Source organism: Oncorhynchus gorbuscha, linkage group LG07, assembly GCF_021184085.1.
Source record: "Oncorhynchus gorbuscha isolate QuinsamMale2020 ecotype Even-year linkage group LG07, OgorEven_v1.0, whole genome shotgun sequence".
Classification (NCBI taxonomy): Eukaryota; Metazoa; Chordata; class Actinopteri; order Salmoniformes; family Salmonidae; genus Oncorhynchus; species Oncorhynchus gorbuscha.
In genome coordinates, this window is record NC_060179.1 from 87,162,039 (window position 1) to 87,185,736 (window position 23,698).

A 23,698-nucleotide genomic window follows, 5' to 3' on the forward strand; every position below is an offset into this window, starting at 1 on the left:
CTGTCCTTATATTAACCTGGTCTATCATCTACTGTCCTTATATTAACCTGGTCTCCCCTCTACTGTCATTATATTACACTGGTCTACCATCTACTGTCAATCTATTAACCTGGTCTACCATCTACTGTCCTTATATTAACCTGGTCTACCATCTACTGTCCTTATATTAACCTGGTCTACCATCTACTATCATTATATTACCCTGGTCTCCCTTCTACCGTCATTATATTACCCTAGTCTACCATCTACTGTCATTATATTACCCTGGTCTACCATCTACTGTCAATCTATTAACCTGGTCTACCATCTACTGTCATTATATTAACCTGGTCTACCATCTACTGTCATTATATTAACCTGGTCTATCATCTACTGTCAATCTATTAACCTGGTCTACCATCTACTGTCATTATATTACCCTGGTCTCCCTTCTACCGTCATTGTATTACCCTAGTCTACCATCTACTGTCCTTATATTAACCTGGTCTACCATCTACTGTCCTTATATTAACCTGGTCTACCATCTACTGTCCTTATATTAACCTGGTCTACCATCTACTGTCATTATATTACACTAGTCTACCATCTACTGTCAATCTATTAACCTGGTCTACCATCTACTTTCATTATATTACCCTGGTCTCCCTTCTACCGTCATTATATTACCCTAGTCTACCATCTACTGTCATTATATTACCCTGGTCTACCATCTACTGTCAATCTATTAACCTGGTCTACCATCTACTGTCCTTATATTAACCTGGTCTATCATCTACTGTCCTTATATTAACCTGGTCTCCCCTCTACTGTCATTATATTACCCTGGTCTACCATCTACTGTCAATCTATTAACCTGGTCTACCATCTACTGTCCTTATATTAACCTGGTCTACCATCTACTGTCCTTATATTAACCTGGTCTACCATCTACTGTCATTATATTACCCTGGTCTCCCTTCTACCGTCATTATATTACCCTAGTCTACCATCTACTGTCATTATATTAACCTGGTCTACCATCTACTGTCCTTATATTAACCTGGTCTATCATCTACTGTCAATCTATTAACCTGGTATACCATCTACTGTCATTATATTAACCTGCTCTACCATCTACTGTCCTTATATTAACCTGGTCTACCATCTACTGTCATTATATTACCCTAGTCTACCATCTACTGTCAATCTATTAACCTGGTCTACCATCTACTGACATTATATTTCCCTGGTCTACCATCTACTGTCCTTATATTACCCTGGTCTACCATCTACTGTCATTATATTACCCTGGTCATTATATTTCCCTGGTCTACCATCTACTGTCCTTATATTAACCTGGTCTACCATCTACTGTCATTATATTACCCTGGTCTCCCCTCTACTGTCATTATATTACCCTAGTCTACCATCTACTGTCATTATATTACCCTGGTCTACCATCTACTGTCATTATATTACCCTGGTCTCTACTGTCATTATATTACCCTGGTCTACCATCTACTGTCATTATATTACCCTGGTCTACCCTCTACTGTCATTATATTACCCTGGTCTACCATCCACTGTCATTATATTACCCTGGTCTACCATCTACTGACATTATATTTCCCTGGTCTACCATCTACTGTCAATCTATTAACCTGGTCTACCATCTACTGTCCTTATATTAACCTGGTCTATCATCTACTGTCCTTATATTAACCTGGTCTCCCCTCTACTGTCATTATATTACACTGGTCTACCATCTACTGTCAATCTATTAACCTGGTCTACCATCTACTGTCCTTATATTAACCTGGTCTACCATCTACTGTCCTTATATTAACCTGGTCTACCATCTACTGTCATTATATTACCCTGGTCTCCTTCTACCGTCATTATATTACCCTAGTCTACCATCTACTGTCATTATATTACCCTGGTCTACCATCTACTGTCAATCTATTAACCTGGTCTACCATCTACTGTCATTATATTAACCTGGTCTACCATCTACTGTCCTTATATTAACCTGGTCTATCATCTACTGTCAATCTATTAACCTGGTCTACCATCTACTGTCCTTATATTAACCTGGTATACCATCTACTGTCATTATATTAACCTGGTCTACCATCTACTGTCCTTATATTAACCTGGTCTACCATCTACTGTCATTATATTACCCTAGTCTACCATCTACTGTCAATCTATTAACCTGGTCTACCATCTACTGTCATTATATTACCCTGGTCTCCCTTCTACCGTCATTATATTAACCTGGTCTACCATCTACTGTCCTTATATTAACCTGGTCTATCATCTACTGTCAATCTATTAACCTGGTCTACCATCTACTGTCCTTATATTAACCTGGTATACCATCTACTGTCATTATATTAACCTGCTCTACCATCTACTGTCCTTATATTAACCTGGTCTACCATCTACTGTCATTATATTACCCTAGTCTACCATCTACTGTCAATCTATTAACCTGGTCTACCATCTACTGACATTATATTTCCCTGGTCTACCATCTACTGTCCTTATATTACCCTGGTCTACCATCTACTGTCATTATATTACCCTGGTCATTATATTTCCCTGGTCTACCATCTACTGTCCTTATATTAACCTGGTCTACCATCTACTGTCATTATATTACCCTGGTCTCCCCTCTACTGTCATTATATTACCCTAGTCTACCATCTACTGTCATTATATTACCCTGGTCTACCATCTACTGTCATTATATTACCCTGGTCTACCATCTACTGTCATTATATTACCCTGGTCTCTACTGTCATTATATTACCCTGGTCTACCATCTACTGTCATTATATTACCCTGGTCTACCCTCTACTGTCATTATATTACCCTGGTCTACCATCCACTGTCATTATATTACCCTGGTCTACCATCTACTGACATTATATTTCCCTGGTCTACCATCTACTGTCCTTATATTAACCTGGTCTACCATCTACTGTCATTATATTACCCTAGTCTACCATCTACTGTCAATCTATTAACCTGGTCTACCATCTACTGTCAATCTATTAACCTGGTCTACCATCTACTGTCCTTATATTAACCTGGTCTATCATCTACTGTCCTTATATTAACCTGGTCTCCCCTCTACTGTCATTATATTACACTGGTCTACCATCTACTGTCAATCTATTAACCTGGTCTACCATCTACTGTCCTTATATTAACCTGGTCTACCATCTACTGTCCTTATATTAACCTGGTCTACCATCTACTGTCATTATATTACCCTGGTCTCCCTTCTACCGTCATTATATTACCCTAGTCTACCATCTACTGTCATTATATTACCCTGGTCTACCATCTACTGTCAATCTATTAACCTGGTCTACCATCTACTGTCATTATATTAACCTGGTCTACCATCTACTGTCCTTATATTAACCTGGTCTATCATCTACTGTCAATCTATTAACCTGGTCTACCATCTACTGTCCTTATATTAACCTGGTATACCATCTACTGTCATTATATTAACCTGATCTACCATCTACTGTCCTTATATTAACCTGGTCTACCATCTACTGTCATTATATTACCCTAGTCTACCATCTACTGTCAATCTATTAACCTGGTCTACCATCTACTGTCATTATATTACCCTGGTCTCCCTTCTACTGTCATTATATTACCCTAGTCTACCATCTACTGTCCTTATATTAACCTGGTCTACCATCTACTGTCCTTATATTAACCTGGTCTACCATCTACTGTCCTTATATTAACCTGGTCTACCATCTACTGTCATTATATTACACTAGTCTACCATCTACTCTCAATCTATTAACCTGGTCTACCATCTACTGTCATTATATTAACCTGGTCTACCATCTACTGTCAATCTATTAACCTGGTCTACCATCTACTGTCCTTATATTAACCTGGTCTATCATCTACTGTCCTTTTATTAACCTGGTCTCCCCTCTACTGTCATTATATTACCCTGGTCTACCATCTACTGTCAATCTATTAACCTGGTCTACCATCTACTGTCCTTATATTAACCTGGTATACCATCTACTGTCATTATATTAACCTGCTCTACCATCTACTGTCCTTATATTAACCTGGTCTACCATCTACTGTCATTATATTACCCTAGTCTACCATCTACTGTCAATCTATTAACCTGGTCTCCCCTCTACTGTCATTATATTACCCTGGTCTACCATCTACTGTCAATCTATTAACCTGGTCTACCATCTACTGTCCTTATATTAACCTGGTCTACCATCTACTGTCCTTATATTAACCTGGTCTACCATCTACTGTCATTATATTACCCTGGTCTCCCTTCTACCGTCATTATATTACCCTAGTCTACCATCTACTGTCCTTATATTAACCTGGTCTATCATCTACTGTCAATCTATTAACCTGGTCTACCATCTACTGTCCTTATATTAACCTGGTATACCATCTACTGTCATTATATTAACCTGCTCTACCATCTACTGTCCTTATATTAACCTGGTCTACCATCTACTGTCATTATAATTCCCTGGTCTACCATCTACTGTCAATCTATTAACCTGGTCTACCATCTACTGTCAATATATTACCCTGGTCTACCATCTACTGTCATTCCACTACCCTGGTCTACCATCTACTGTCATTATATTAACCTGGTCTACCATCTACTGTCAATCTATTAACCTGGTCTACCATCTACTGTCCTTATATTAACCTGGTCTACCATCTACTGTCCTTATATTACCCTGGTCTACCATCTACTGTCATTATATTACCCTGGTCATTATATTTCCCTGGTCTACCATCTACTGTCCTTATATTAACCTGGTCTACCATCTACTGTCATTATATTACCCTGGTCTACCCTCTACTGTCATTATATTACCCTAGTCTACCATCTACTGTCATTATATTACCCTGGTCTACCATCTACTGTCATTATATTACCCTGGTCTACCATCTACTGTCATTATATTACCCTGGTCTCTACTGTCATTATATTACCCTGGTCTACCATCTACTGTCATTATATTACCCTGGTCTACCCTCTACTGTCATTATATTACCCTGGTCTACCATCCACTGTCATTATATTACCCTGGTCTACCATCTACTGACATTATATTTCCCTGGTCTACCATCTACTGTCAATCTATTAACCTGGTCTACCATCTACTGTCCTTATATTAACCTGGTCTACCATCTACTGTCCTTATATTAACCTGGTCTACCATCTACTGTCATTATATTACACTAGTCTACCATCTACTGTCAATCTATTAACCTGGTCTACCATCTACTGTCATTATATTACCCTGGTCTACCATCTACTGTCATTATATTACCCTGGTCTACCATCTACTGTCATTATATTACCCTGGTCTACCATCTACTGTCAATATATTAACCTGGTCTACCATCTACTGTCCTTATATTAACCTGGTCTATCATCTACTGTCCTTATATTAACCTGGTCTACCATCTACTGTCATTATATTACCCTGGTCTACCATCTACTGTCAATCTATTAACCTGGTCTACCATCTACTGTCCTTATATTAACCTGGTCTACCATCTACTGTCCTTATATTAACCTGGTCTACCATCTACTGTCATTATATTACCCTGGTCTACCTTCTACTGTCATTATATTACCCTAGTCTACCATCTACTGTCATTATATTAACCTGGTCTACCATCTACTGTCCTTATATTAACCTGGTCTATCATCTACTGTCAATCTATTAACCTGGTCTACCATCTACTGTCCTTATATTAACCTGGTCTACCATCTACTGTCATTATATTAACCTGGTCTACCATCTACTGTCCTTATATTAACCTGGTCTACCATCTACTGTCATTATATTACCCTGGTCTACCATCTACTGTCAATCTATTAACCTGGTCTACCATCTACTGTCATTATATTTCCCTGGTCTACCATCTACTGTCCTTATATTACCCTGGTCTACCATCTACTGTCATTATATTACCCTGGTCATTATATTTCCCTGGTCTACCATCTACTGTCCTTATATTAACCTGGTCTACCATCTACTGTCATTATATTACCCTGGTCTCCCCTCTACTGTCATTATATTACCCTAGTCTACCATCTACTGTCATTATATTACCCTGGTCTACCATCTACTGTCATTATATTACCCTGGTCTACCATCTACTGTCATTATATTACCCTGGTCTCTACTGTCATTATATTACCCTGGTCTACCATCTACTGTCATTATATTACCCTGGTCTACCCTCTACTGTCATTATATTACCCTGGTCTACCATCCACTGTCATTATATTACCCTGGTCTACCATCTACTGACATTATATTTCCCTGGTCTACCATCTACTGTCAATCTATTAACCTGGTCTACCATCTACTGTCCTTATATTAACCTGGTCTATCATCTACTGTCCTTATATTAACCTGGTCTACCATCTACTGTCATTATATTACCTGGTCTACCATCTACTGTCAATATATTAACCTGGTCTACCATCTACTGTCCTTATATTAACCTGGTCTACCATCTACTGTCATTATATTACCCTGGTCTACCATCTACTGTCAATCTATTAACCTGGTCTACCATCTACTGTCATTATATTACCCTGGTCTCCTTCTACCGTCATTATATTACCCTAGTCTACCATCTACTGTCCTTATATTAACCTGGTCTACCATCTACTGTCCTTATATTAACCTGGTCTACCATCTACTGTCCATTATATTAACCTGGTCTACCATCTACTGTCATTATATTCCCTGGTCTACCATCTACTGTCAATATATTAACCTGGTCTACCATCTACTGTCATTATATTAACCTGGTCTACCATCTACTGTCAATCTATTAACCTGGTCTACCATCTACTGTCCTTATATTAACCTGGTCTACCATCTACTGTCATTATATTACCCTGGTCTACCATCTACTGTCATTATATTACCCTGTCATTATATTTCCCTGGTCTACCATCTACTGTCCTTATATTAACCTGGTCTACCATCTACTGTCATTATATTACCCTGGTCTCCCCTCTACTGTCATTATATTACCCTAGTCTACCATCTACTGTCATTATATTACCCTGGTCTACCATCTACTGTCATTATATTACCCTGGTCTACCATCTACTGTCATTATATTACCCTGGTCTCTACTGTCATTATATTACCCTGGTCTACCCTCTACTGTCATTATATTACCCTGGTCTACCATCCACTGTCATTATATTACCCTGGTCTACCATCTACTGACATTATATTTCCCTGGTCTACCATCTACTGTCAATCTATTAACCTGGTCTACCATCTACTGTCCTTATATTAACCTGGTCTATCATCTACTGTCCTTATATTAACCTGGTCTCCCCTCTACTGTCATTATATTACACTGGTCTACCATCTACTGTCAATCTATTAACCTGGTCTACCATCTACTGTCCTTATATTAACCTGGTCTACCATCTACTGTCCTTATATTAACCTGGTCTATCATCTACTGTCAATCTATTAACCTGGTCTACCATCTACTGTCCTTATATTAACCTGGTCTACCATCTACTGTCATTATATTAACCTGGTCTACCATCTACTGTCCTTATATTAACCTGGTCTACCATCTACTGTCATTATATTACCCTAGTCTACCATCTACTGTCAATCTATTAACCTGGTCTACCATCTACTGTCATTATATTACCTGGTCTACCATCTACTGTCATTATATTACCCTAGTCTACCATCTACTGTCCTTATATTAACCTGGTCTACCATCTACTGTCCTTATATTAACCTGGTCTACCATCTACTGTCCTTATATTAACCTGGTCTACCATCTACTGTCCTTATATTAACCTGGTCTACCATCTACTGTCATTATATTACCCTGGTCTCCCTTCTACTGTCATTATATTACCTAGTCTACCATCTACTGTCATTATATTAACCTGGTCTACCATCTACTGTCCTTATATTAACCTGGTCTATCATCTACTGTCAATCTATTAACCTGGTCTACCATCTACTGTCCTTATATTAACCTGGTCTACCATCTACTGTCATTATATTAACCTGGTCTACCATCTACTGTCCTTATATTAACCTGGTCTACCATCTACTGTCATTATATTACCCTAGTCTACCATCTACTGTCAATCTATTAACCTGGTCTACCATCTACTGACATTATATTTCCCTGGTCTACCATCTACTGTCCTTATATTACCCTGGTCTACCATCTACTGTCATTATATTACCCTGGTCATTATATTTCCCTGGTCTACCATCTACTGTCCTTATATTAACCTGGTCTACCATCTACTGTCATTATATTACCCTGGTCTCCCCTCTACTGTCATTATATTACCCTAGTCTACCATCTACTGTCATTATATTACCCTGGTCTACCATCTACTGTCATTATATTACCCTGGTCTACCATCTACTGTCATTATATTACCCTGGTCTCTACTGTCATTATATTACCCTGGTCTACCATCTACTGTCATTATATTACCCTGGTCTACCCTCTACTGTCATTATATTACCCTGGTCTACCATCCACTGTCATTATATTACCCTGGTCTACCATCTACTGACATTATATTTCCCTGGTCTACCATCTACTGTCAATCTATTAACCTGGTCTACCATCTACTGTCCTTATATTAACCTGGTCTATCATCTACTGTCCTTATATTAACCTGGTCTCCCCTCTACTGTCATTATATTACACTGGTCTACCATCTACTGTCAATCTATTAACCTGGTCTACCATCTACTGTCCTTATATTAACCTGGTCTACCATCTACTGTCCTTATATTAACCTGGTCTACCATCTACTGTCATTATATTACCTGGTCTCCCTTCTACCGTCATTATATTACCCTAGTCTACCATCTACTGTCATTATATTACCCTGGTCTACCATCTACTGTCAATCTATTAACCTGGTCTACCATCTACTGTCATTATATTAACCTGGTCTACCATCTACTGTCCTTATATTAACCTGGTCTATCATCTACTGTCAATCTATTAACCTGGTCTACCATCTACTGTCCTTATATTAACCTGGTATACCATCTACTGTCATTATATTAACCTGATCTACCATCTACTGTCCTTATATTAACCTGGTCTACCATCTACTGTCATTATATTACCCTAGTCTACCATCTACTGTCAATCTATTAACCTGGTCTACCATCTACTGTCATTATATTACCCTGGTCTCCTTCTACCGTCATTATATTACCCTAGTCTACCATCTACTGTCCTTATATTAACCTGGTCTACCATCTACTGTCCTTATATTAACCTGGTCTACCATCTACTGTCCTTATATTAACCTGGTCTACCATCTACTGTCATTATATTACACTAGTCTACCATCTACTCTCAATCTATTAACCTGGTCTACCATCTACTGTCATTATATTAACCTGGTCTACCATCTACTGTCAATCTATTAACCTGGTCTACCCTCTACTGTCATTATATTACCCTGGTCTACCATCCACTGTCATTATATTACCCTGGTCTACCATCTACTGACATTATATTTCCCTGGTCTACCATCTACTGTCAATCTATTAACCTGGTCTACCATCTACTGTCCTTATATTAACCTGGTCTATCATCTACTGTCCTTATATTAACCTGGTCTCCCCTCTACTGTCATTATATTACACTGGTCTACCATCTACTGTCAATCTATTAACCTGGTCTACCATCTACTGTCCTTATATTAACCTGGTCTACCATCTACTGTCCTTATATTAACCTGGTCTATCATCTACTGTCAATCTATTAACCTGGTCTACCATCTACTGTCCTTATATTAACCTGGTATACCATCTACTGTCATTATATTAACCTGGTCTACCATCTACTGTCCTTATATTAACCTGGTCTACCATCTACTGTCATTATATTACCCTAGTCTACCATCTACTGTCAATCTATTAACCTGGTCTACCATCTACTGTCATTATATTACCCTGGTCTCCCTTCTACCGTCATTATATTACCCTAGTCTACCATCTACTGTCCTTATATTAACCTGGTCTACCATCTACTGTCCTTATATTAACCTGGTCTACCATCTACTGTCCTTATATTAACCTGGTCTACCATCTACTGTCCTTATATTAACCTGGTCTACCATCTACTGTCATTATATTACCCTGGTCTCCCTTCTACCGTCATTATATTACCCTAGTCTACCATCTACTGTCATTATATTAACCTGGTCTACCATCTACTGTCCTTATATTAACCTGGTCTATCATCTACTGTCAATCTATTAACCTGGTCTACCATCTACTGTCCTTATATTAACCTGGTATACCATCTACTGTCATTATATTAACCTGCTCTACCATCTACTGTCCTTATATTAACCTGGTCTACCATCTACTGTCATTATATTACCCTAGTCTACCATCTACTGTCAATCTATTAACCTGGTCTACCATCTACTGACATTATATTTCCCTGGTCTACCATCTACTGTCCTTATATTACCCTGGTCTACCATCTACTGTCATTATATTACCCTGGTCATTATATTTCCCTGGTCTACCATCTACTGTCCTTATATTAACCTGGTCTACCATCTACTGTCATTATATTACCCTGGTCTCCCCTCTACTGTCATTATATTACCCTAGTCTACCATCTACTGTCATTATATTACCCTGGTCTACCATCTACTGTCATTATATTACCCTGGTCTACCATCTACTGTCATTATATTACCCTGGTCTCTACTGTCATTATATTACCCTGGTCTACCATCTACTGTCATTATATTACCCTGGTCTACCCTCTACTGTCATTATATTACCCTGGTCTACCATCCACTGTCATTATATTACCCTGGTCTACCATCTACTGACATTATATTTCCCTGGTCTACCATCTACTGTCAATCTATTAACCTGGTCTACCATCTACTGTCCTTATATTAACCTGGTCTATCATCTACTGTCCTTATATTAACCTGGTCTCCCCTCTACTGTCATTATATTACACTGGTCTACCATCTACTGTCAATCTATTAACCTGGTCTACCATCTACTGTCCTTATATTAACCTGGTCTACCATCTACTGTCCTTATATTAACCTGGTCTACCATCTACTGTCATTATATTACCCTGGTCTCCCTTCTACCGTCATTATATTACCCTAGTCTACCATCTACTGTCATTATATTACCCTGGTCTACCATCTACTGTCAATCTATTAACCTGGTCTACCATCTACTGTCATTATATTAACCTGGTCTACCATCTACTGTCCTTATATTAACCTGGTCTATCATCTACTGTCAATCTATTAACCTGGTCTACCATCTACTGTCCTTATATTAACCTGGTATACCATCTACTGTCATTATATTAACCTGATCTACCATCTACTGTCCTTATATTAACCTGGTCTACCATCTACTGTCATTATATTACCCTAGTCTACCATCTACTGTCAATCTATTAACCTGGTCTACCATCTACTGTCATTATATTACCCTGGTCTCCCTTCTACCGTCATTATATTACCCTAGTCTACCATCTACTGTCCTTATATTAACCTGGTCTACCATCTACTGTCCTTATATTAACCTGGTCTACCATCTACTGTCCTTATATTAACCTGGTCTACCATCTACTGTCATTATATTACACTAGTCTACCATCTACTCTCAATCTATTAACCTGGTCTACCATCTACTGTCATTATATTAACCTGGTCTACCATCTACTGTCAATCTATTAACCTGGTCTACCATCTACTGTCCTTATATTAACCTGGTCTATCATCTACTGTCCTTTTATTAACCTGGTCTCCCCTCTACTGTCATTATATTACCCTGGTCTACCATCTACTGTCAATCTATTAACCTGGTCTACCATCTACTGTCCTTATATTAACCTGGTCTACCATCTACTGTCCTTATATTAACCTGGTCTACCATCTACTGTCATTATATTACCCTGGTCTCCCTTCTACCGTCATTATATTACCCTAGTCTACCATCTACTGTCATTATATTAACCTGGTCTACCATCTACTGTCCTTATATTAACCTGGTCTATCATCTACTGTCAATCTATTAACCTGGTCTACCATCTACTGTCCTTATATTAACCTGGTATACCATCTACTGTCATTATATTAACCTGCTCTACCATCTACTGTCCTTATATTAACCTGGTCTATCATCTACTGTCAATCTATTAACCTGGTCTACCATCTACTGTCCTTATATTAACCTGGTATACCATCTACTGTCATTATATTAACCTGCTCTACCATCTACTGTCCTTATATTAACCTGGTCTACCATCTACTGTCATTATATTACCCTAGTCTACCATCTACTGTCAATCTATTAACCTGGTCTCCCCTCTACTGTCATTATATTACCCTGGTCTACCATCTACTGTCAATCTATTAACCTGGTCTACCATCTACTGTCCTTATATTAACCTGGTCTACCATCTACTGTCCTTATATTAACCTGGTCTACCATCTACTGTCATTATATTACCCTGGTCTCCCTTCTACCGTCATTATATTACCCTAGTCTACCATCTACTGTCCTTATATTAACCTGGTCTATCATCTACTGTCAATCTATTAACCTGGTCTACCATCTACTGTCCTTATATTAACCTGGTATACCATCTACTGTCATTATATTAACCTGCTCTACCATCTACTGTCCTTATATTAACCTGGTCTACCATCTACTGTCATTATATTACCCTAGTCTACCATCTACTGTCAATCTATTAACCTGGTCTACCATCTACTGTCATTATATTACCCTGGTCTCCCTTCTACCTTCATTATATTACCCTAGTCTACCATCTACTGTCATTATATTAACCTGGTCTACCATCTACTGTCAATCTATTAACCTGGTCTACCATCTACTGTCCTTATATTAACCTGGTCTACCATCTACTGTCATTATATTAACCTGGTCTACCATCTACTGTCCTTATATTAACCTGGTCTATCATCTACTGTCATTATATTAACCTGGTCTACCATCTACTGTCCTTATATTACCCTGGTCTACCATCTACTGTCCTTATATTAACCTGGTCTACCATCTACTGTCCTTATATTAACCTGGTCTACCATCTACTGTCAATCTATTAACCTGGTCTACCATCTACTGTCATTATATTACCCTGGTCTACCATCTACTGTCATTATATTACCCTGGTCTACCATCTACTGTCATTATATTACCCTGGTCTACCATCTACTGTCATTATATTTCCCTGGTCTACCATCTACTGGCAATCTATTAACCTGGTCTACCATCTACTGTCCTTATATTAACCTGGTCTACCATCTACTGTCCTTATATTAACCTGGTCTACCATCTACTGTCATTATATTACCCTGGTCATTATATTTCCCTGGTCTACCATCTACTGTCCTTATATTAACCTGGTCTACCATCTACTGTCATTATATTACCCTGGTCTACCCTCTATTGTCAATGTATTACCCTGGTCTATCATCTACTGTCATTATATTTCCCTGGTCTACCATCTACTGCATTTTATTACCCTGGTCTACCATCTACTGTCATTATATTACCCTGGTCTACCATCTACTGTCATTATATTACCCTGGTCTACCTTCTACTGTCATTATCTTAACCTGGTCTACCATCTACTGTACTTATATTAACCTGGTCTACCATCTACTGTCATTATATTAACCTGGTCTACCATCTACTGTCATTATATTACCCTGGTCTACCATCTACTGTCATTATATTACCCTGGTCTACCATCTACTGTCATTATATTTCCCTGGTCTACAATCTACTGTCAATCTATTAACCTGGTCTACCATCTACTGTCATTATATTACCCTGGTCATTATATTTCCCTGGTCTACCATCTACTGGGCTTATATCACCCCGGTCTACCATCTACTGTCATTATATTACCCTGGTCTACCATTTACTGTCATTATATTACCCTGGTCTACCCTCTATTGTCATTATATTACCCTGGTCTACCATCTACTGTCATTATATTACCCTGGTCTACCATCTACTGTCATTATATTACCCTGGTCTACCATCTACTGTCATTATATTACCCTGGTCTCTACTGTCATTATATTACCCTGGTCTCTATTGTCATTATATTACCCTGGTCTACCATCTACTGTTATTATATTACCCTGGTCTCTACTGTCAATATAACCCTGGTCTACGCTCTACTGTCATTATATTACCCTGGTCTCTACTGTCATTATATTACCCTGGTCTCTACTGTCATTATCTTACCCTGGTCTACCATCTATTGTCATTATATTACCCTGGTCTACCATCTACTGTTATTATATTACCCTGGTCTCTACTGTCAATATAACCCTGGTCTACGCTCTACTGTCATTATATTACCCTGGTCTCTACTGTCATTATATTACCCTGGTCTACCCTCTACTGTCATTATATTACCCTGGTCTACCATCTACTGTTAATATATTACCCTGGTCTCTACTGTCATTATATAACCCTGGTTTAGCATCTACTGTCATTATATTACCCTGGTCTCTACTGTCATTATATTACCCTGGTCTACCATCTATTGTCATTATATTACCCTGGTCTACCATCTACTGTTATTATATTACCCTGGTCTCTACTGTCAATATAACCCTGGTCTACGCTCTACTGTCATTATATTACCCTGGTCTCTACTGTCATTATATTACCCTGGTCTCTACTGTCATTATATTACCCTGGTTTAGCATCTACTGTCATTATATTACCCTGGTTTAGCATCTACTGTCATTATATTACCCTGGTCTACCATCTATTGTCATTATATTACCCTGGTCAACCCTCTCCTGTCATTATATTACCCTGGTCAACCCTCTCCTGTCATTATATTACCCTGGTCTCTACTGTCATTATATAACCCTGGTTTAGCATCTACTGTCATTATATTACCCTGGTCTCTACTGTCATTATCTTACCCTGGTCTACCATCTACTGTCATTATATTACCCTGGTCTACCATCTACTGTCATTATATTACCCTGGTGTCCCATCTACTGTCATTATATTACCCTGGTCTGCCATCTACTGTCATTATATTACCCTGGTCTACCATCTAATATCATTATATTACCCTGGTCTACCATCTACTGTCATTATATTACCCTGGTCTACCATCTACTGTCATTATATTACCCTGGTCTCTACTGTCATTATAATACCCTGGTCTACCATCTACTGTCATTATATTACCTTGGTCTACCCTCATTATATTACCCTGGTCTACCATCTACTGTCATTATATTACCCTGGTCTACCATCTACTGTCATTATGTTACCCTGGTCTACCATCTACTGTCATTATATTACCCTGGTCTACCATCTACTGTCATTATATTACCCTGGTCTCTACTGTCATTATATTACCCTGGTCTCTACTGTCATTATATTACCCTGGTCTCTACTGTCATTATATTACCCTGGTCTACCCTATATTGTCATTATATTACCCTGGTCTACCATCTACTGTCATTATATTACCCTGGTCTACCATCTACTGTCATTATATTACCCTGGTCTACCATCTACTGTCATTATATTACCCTGGTCTACCATCTACTGTCATTATATTACCCTGGTCTACCATCTACTGTCATTATATTACCCTGGTCTACCATCTACTGTCATTATATTACCCTGGTCTACCATCTACTGTTATTATATTACCCTGGTCTCTACTGTCACTATATAACCCTGGTTTAGCATCTACTGTCATTATATTACCCTGGTCTCTACTGTCATTATATTACCCTGGTTTAGCATCTACTGTCATTATATTACCCTGGTCTCTACTGTCATTATCTTACCCTGGTCTACCATCTATTGTCATTATATTACCCTGGTCTACCATCTATTGTCATTATATTACCCTGGTCTCTACTGTCAATATAACCCTGGTCTACGCTCTACTGTCATTATATTACCCTGGTCTACCCTCTACTGTCATTATATTACCCTGGTCTACCATCTACTGTTAATATATTACCCTGGTCTCTACTGTCATTATATAACCCTGGTTTAGCATCTACTGTCATTATATTACCCTGGTCTCTATTGTAATTATATTACCCTGGTCTACCATCTACTGTTATTATATTACCCTGGTCTCTACTGTCAATATAACCCTGGTCTACGCTCTACTGTCATTATATTACCCTGGTCTCTACTGTCATTATATTACCCTGGTCTACCCTCTACTGTCATTATATTACCCTGGTCTACCATCTACTGTTAATATATTACCCTGGTCTCTACTGTCATTATATAACCCTGGTTTAGCATCTACTGTCATTATATTACCCTGGTCTCTATTGTAATTATATTACCCTGGTCTACCATCTATTGTCATTATATTACCCTGGTCTACCATCTACTGTTATTATATTACCCTGGTCTCTACTGTCAATATAACCCTGGTCTACGCTCTACTGTCATTATATTACCCTGGTCTCTACTGTCATTATATTACCCTGGTCTACCCTCTAATGTCATTATATTACCCTGGTCTACCATCTACTGTTATTATATTACCCTGGTCTCTACTGTCACTATATAACCCTGGTTTAGCATCTACTGTCATTATATTACCCTGGTCTCTACTGTCATTATATTACCCTGGTTTAGCATCTACTGTCATTATATTACCCTGGTCTCTACTGTCATTATCTTACCCTGGTCTACCATCTATTGTCATTATATTACCCTGGTCAACCCTCTCCTGTCATTATATTACCCTGGTCTCTACTGTCATTATATAACCCTGGTCTACCATCTACTGTCATTATATTACCCTGGTCTACCATCTACTGTTATTATATTACCCTGGTCTCTACTGTCACTATATAACCCTGGTTTAGCATCTACTGTCATTATATTACCCTGGTCTCTACTGTCATTATCTTACCCTGGTCTACCATCTATTGTCATTATATTACCCTGGTCAACCCTCTCCTGTCATTATATTACCCTGGTCTCTACTGTCATTATATAACCCTGGTTTAGCATCTACTGTCATTATATTACCCTGGTCTCTACTGTCATTATCTTACCCTGGTCTACCATCTACTGTCATTATATTACCCTGGTCTACCATCTACTGTCATTATATTACCCTGGTGTCCCATCTACTGTCATTATATTACCCTGGTCTGCCATCTACTGTCATTATATTACCCTGGTCTACCATCTAATATCATTATATTACCCTGGTCTACCATCTACTGTCATTATATTACCCTGGTCTACCATCTACTGTCATTATATTACCCTGGTCTACCATCTACTGTCATTATATTACCCTGGTCTCTACTGTCATTATAATACCCTGGTCTACCATCTACTGTCATTATATTACCTTGGTCTACCCTCATTATATTACCCTGGTCTACCATCTACTGTCATTATATTACCCTGGTCTACCATCTACTGTCATTATGTTACCCTGGTCTACCATCTACTGTCATTATATTACCCTGGTGTACCATCTACTGTCATTATATTACCCTGGTCTCTACTGTCATTATATTACCCTGGTCTACTTTCTACTGTCATTATATTACCCTGGTCTACTTTCTACTGTCATTATATTACCCTGGTCTACCCTATATTGTCATTATATTACCCTGGTCTACCATCTACTGTCATTATATTACCCTGGTCTACCATCTACTGTCATTATATTACCCTGGTCTACCATCTACTGTCATTATATTACCCTGGTCTACCATCTACTGTCATTATATTACCCTGGTCTACCATCTACTGTCATTATATTACCCTGGTCTACCATCTACTGTCATTATATTACCCTGGTGTACCATCTACTGTCATTATATTACCCTGTTCTACCATCTACTCTCATTATATTACCCTGGTCTACAATCTACTGTCATTATATTACCCTGGTCTACCATCTACTGTCATTATATTACCCTGGTCTACCCTCTACTGTCATTATATTACCCTGGTCTACCATCTACTGTCATTATATTACCCTGGTCTACCCTCTACTGTCATTATATTACCTGGTCTACCATCTACTGTCATTATATTTCCCTGGTCTACCACCTAGTGTCAATCTATTAACCTGGTCTACCATCCACTGTCATTATATTAACCTGGTCTACCATCTACTGTCCTTATATTAACCTGGTCTATCATCTACTGTCAATCTATTAACCTGGTCTACCATCTACTGTCCTTATATTAACCTGGTATACCATCTACTGTAATTATATTAACCTGGTCTACCATCTACTGTCCTTATATTAACCTGGTCTACCATCTACTGTCATTATATTACCCTGGTCTACCATCTACTGTCAATCTATTAACCTGGTCTACCATCTACTGTCATTATATTACCCTGGTCTCCTTCTACCGTCATATTACCCTAGTCTACCATCTACTGTCCTTATATTAACCTGGTCTACCATCTACTGTCCTTATATTAACCTGGTCTACCATCTACTGTCCTTATATTAACCTGGTCTACCATCTACTGTCATTATATTACACTAGTCTACCATCTACTGTCAATCTATTAACCTGGTCTACCATCTACTGTCATTATATTACCCTGGTCTCCTTCTACCGTCATTATATTACCCTAGTCTACCATCTACTGTCATTATATTACCCTGGTCTACCATCTACTGTCAATCTATTAACCTGGTCTACCATCTACTGTCAATCTATTAACCTGGTCTACCATCCACTGTCATTATATTAACCTGGTCTACCATCTACTGTCCTTATATTAACCTGGTCTATCATCTACTGTCAATCTATTAACCTGGTCTACCATCTACTGTCCTTATATTAACCTGGTATACCATCTACTGTCATTATATTAACCTGGTCTACCATCTACTGTCCTTATATTAACCTGGTCTACCATCTACTGTCATTATATTACCCTGGTCTACCATCTACTGTCAATCTATTAACCTGGTCTACCATCTACTGTCATTATATTACCCTGGTCTCCCTTCTACCGTCATATTACCCTAGTCTACCATCTACTGTCCTTATATTAACCTGGTCTACCATCTACTGTCCTTATATTAACCTGGTCTACCATCTACTGTCCTTATATTAACCTGGTCTACCATCTACTGTCATTATATTACACTAGTCTACCATCTACTGTCAATCTATTAACCTGGTCTACCATCTACTGTCATTATATTACCCTGGTCTCCCTTCTACCGTCATATTACCCTAGTCTACCATCTACTGTCCTTATATTAACCTGGTCTACCATCTACTGTCCTTATATTAACCTGGTCTACCATCTACTGTCCTTATATTAACCTGGTCTACCATCTACTGTCATTATATTACACTAGTCTACCATCTACTGTCAATCTATTAACCTGGTCTACCATCTACTGTCAATCTATTAACCTGGTCTACCATCTACTGTCATTATATTACACTAGTCTACCATCTACTGTCAATCTATTAACCTGGTCTACCATCTACTGTCATTATATTACCCTGGTCTCCCTTCTACCGTCATTATATTACCCTAGTCTACCATCTACTGTCATTATATTACCCTGGTCTACCATCTACTGTCCTTATATTAACCTGGTCTACCATCTAGTGTCATTATATTAACCTGGTCTACCATCTACTGTCCTTATATTAACCTGGTCTATCATCTACTGTCATTATATTAACCTGGTCTACCATCTACTGTCCTTATATTACCCTGGTCTACCATCTACTGTCCTTATATTAACCTGGTCTACCATCTACTGTCCTTATATTACCCTGGTCTACCATCTACTGTTAATATATTACCCTGGTCTCTACTGTCATTATATAACCCTGGTTTAGCATCTACTGTCATTATATTACCCTGGTCTCTACTGTCATTATATTACCCTGGTCTACCCTCTAATGTCATTATATTACCCTGGTCTACCATCTACTGTTATTATATTACCTTGGTCTCTACTGTCACTATATAACCCTGGTTTAGCATCTACTGTCATTATATTACCCTGGTCTCTACTGTCATTATATTACCCTGGTTTAGCATCTACTGTCATTATATTACCCTGGTCTCTACTGTCATTATCTTACCCTGGTCTACCATCTATTGTCATTATCTTACCCTGGTCAACCCTCTCCTGTCATTATATTACCCTGGTCTCTACTGTCATTATATAACCCTGGTTTAGCATCTACTGTCATTATATTACCCTGGTCTCTACTGTCATTATATTACCCTGGTCTACCATCTACTGTCATTATATTACCCTGGTCTACCATCTACTGTCATTATATTACCCTGGTGTCCCATCTACTGTCATTATATTACCCTGGTCTGCCATCTACTGTCATTATATTACCCTGGTCTACCATCTACTGTCATTATATTACCCTGGTCTCTACTGTCATTATAATACCCTGGTCTACCATCTACTGTCATTATATTACCTTGGTCTACCCTCATTATATTACCCTGGTCTACCATCTACTGTCATTATATTACCCTGGTCTACCATCTACTGTCATTATATTACCCTGGTCTACCCTATATTGTCATTATATTACCCTGGTCTACCATCTACTGTCATTATATTACCCTGGTCTACCATCTACTGTCATTATATTACCCTGGTCTACCATCTACTGTCATTATATTACCCTGGTCTACCATCTACTGTCATTATATTATCCTGGTCTACCATCTACTGTCATTATATTACCCTGGTCTACCATCTACTGTCATTATATTACCCTGGTGTACCATCTACTGTCATTATATTACCCTGGTCTACCATCTACTCTCATTATATTACCCTGGTCTACAATCTACTGTCATTATATTACCCTGGTCTACCCTCTACTGTCATTATATTACCCAGGTCTACCATCTACTGTCATTATATTACCCTGGTCTACCCTCTACTGTCATTATATTACCCTGGTCTACCATCTACTGTCATTATATTTCCCTGGTCTACCACCTAGTGTCAATCTATTAACCTGGTCTACCATCCACTGTCATTATATTACCCTGGTCTACCTTCTACTGTCATTATCTTAACATGGTCTACCATCTACTGTCATTATATTACCCTGGTCTACCATCTACTGTCATTATATTACCCTGGTCTACCATCTACTGTCAATATATTACCCTGGTCTACTTTCTACTGGCATTATATTACCCTAGTCTACTTTCTACTGTCATTAAATTACCCTGGTCTCTACTGTCATTATATTACCCTGGTCTACCATCTACTGTAATTATATTTCCCTGGTCTACCTTCTACTGTCATTATCTTAACATGGTCTACCATCTACTGTCATTATATTACCCTGGTCTACCATCTACTGTCATTATATTACCCTGGTTTACCATCTACTGTCAATATATTACCCTGGTCTACTTTCTACTGTCATTATATTACCCTAGTCTACTTTCTACTGTCATGAAATTACCCTGGTCTACCCTCTACTGTCATTATATTACCCTGGTCTACCATCTACTGTCATTATATTACCCTGGTCTACCATCTACTGTCATTATATTACCCTGGTCTCTACTGTCATTATATTACCCTGGTCTACCATCTACTGTCATTATATTTCCCTGGTCTCCCATCTACTGTCATTCCACTACCCTGGTCTACCATCTACTGTCATTATATTACCCTGGTCTACCATCTACTGTCATTATATTACCCTGGTCTCTACTGTCATTATAATACCCTGGTCTACCATCTACTGTCATTATATTACCTTGGTCTACCCTCATTATATTACCCTGGTCTACCATCTACTGTCATTATATTACCCTGGTCTACCATCTACTGTCATTATATTACCCTGGTCTACCCTATATTGTCATTATATTACCCTGGTCTACCATCTACTGTCATTATATTACCCTGGTCTACCATCTACTGTCATTATATTACCCTGGTCTACCATCTACTGTCATTATATTACCCTGGTCTACCATCTACTGTCATTATATTACCCTGGTCTACCATCTACTGTCATTATATTACCCTGGTCTACCATCTACTGTCATTATATTACCCTGGTGTACCATCTACTGTCATTATATTACCCTGGTCTACCATCTACTCTCATTATATTACCCTGGTCTACAATCTACTGTCATTATATTACCCTGGTCTACCATCTACTGTCATTATATTACCCTGGTCTACCCTCTACTGTCATTATATTACCCAGGTCTACCCTCTACTGTCATTATATTACCCAGGTCTACCCTCTACTGTCATTATATTACCCTGGTCTACCTTCTACTGTCATTATCTTAACATGGTCTACCATCTACTGTCATTATATTACCCTGGTCTACCATCTACTGTCATTATATTACCCTGGTCTACTTTCTACTGGCATTATATTACCCTAGTCTACTTTCTACTGTCATTAAATTACCCTGGTCTCTACTGTCATTATATTACCCTGGTCTACCATCTACTGTAATTATATTTCCCTGGTCTACCTTCTACTGTCATTATCTTAACATGGTCTACCATCTACTGTCATTATATTACCCTGGTCTACCATCTACTGTCATTATATTAACCTGGTTTACCATCTACTGTCAATATATTACCCTGGTCTACTTTCTACTGTCATTATATTACCCTAGTCTACTTTCTACTGTCATGAAATTACCCTGGTCTACCCTCTACTGTCATTATATTACCCTGGTCTACCATCTACTGTCATTATATTACCCTGGTCTACCATCTACTGTCATTATATTACCCTGGTCTACCATCTACTGTCATTATATTACCCTGGTCTCTACTGTCATTATATTACCCTGGTCTACCATCTACTGTCATTATATTTCCCTGGTCTACCATCTACTGCATTTTATTACCCTGGTCTACCATCTACTGTCATTATATTACCCTGGTCTCTACTGTCATTATATAACCCTGGTTTAGCATCTACTGTCATTATATTACCCTGGTCACTACTGTCAATATATTACCCTGGTCTACCATCTATTGTCATTATATTACCCTGGTCTACCATCTACTGTTATTATATTACCCTGGTCTCTACTGTCAATATAACCCTGGTCTACGCTCTACTGTCATTATATTACCCTGGTCTCTACTGTCACTATATAACCCTGGTTTAGCATCTACTGTCATTATATTACCCTGGTTTAGCATCTACTGTCATTATATTACCCTGGTCTCTACTGTCATTATCTTACCCTGGTCTACCATCTATTGTCATTATATTACCCTGGTCAACCCTCTCCTGTCATTATATTACCCTGGTCTCTACTGTCATTATATAACCCTGGTTTAGCATCTACTGTCATTATATTACCCTGGTGTCTACTGTCATTATCTTACCCTGGTCTACCATCTACTGTCATTATATTACCCTGGTCTACCATCTACTGTCATTATATTACCCTGGTGTCCCATCTACTGTCATTATATTACCCTGGTGTCCCATCTACTGTCATTATATTACCCTGGTCTGCCATCTACTGTCATTATATTACCCTGGTCTACCATCTACTGTCATTATAT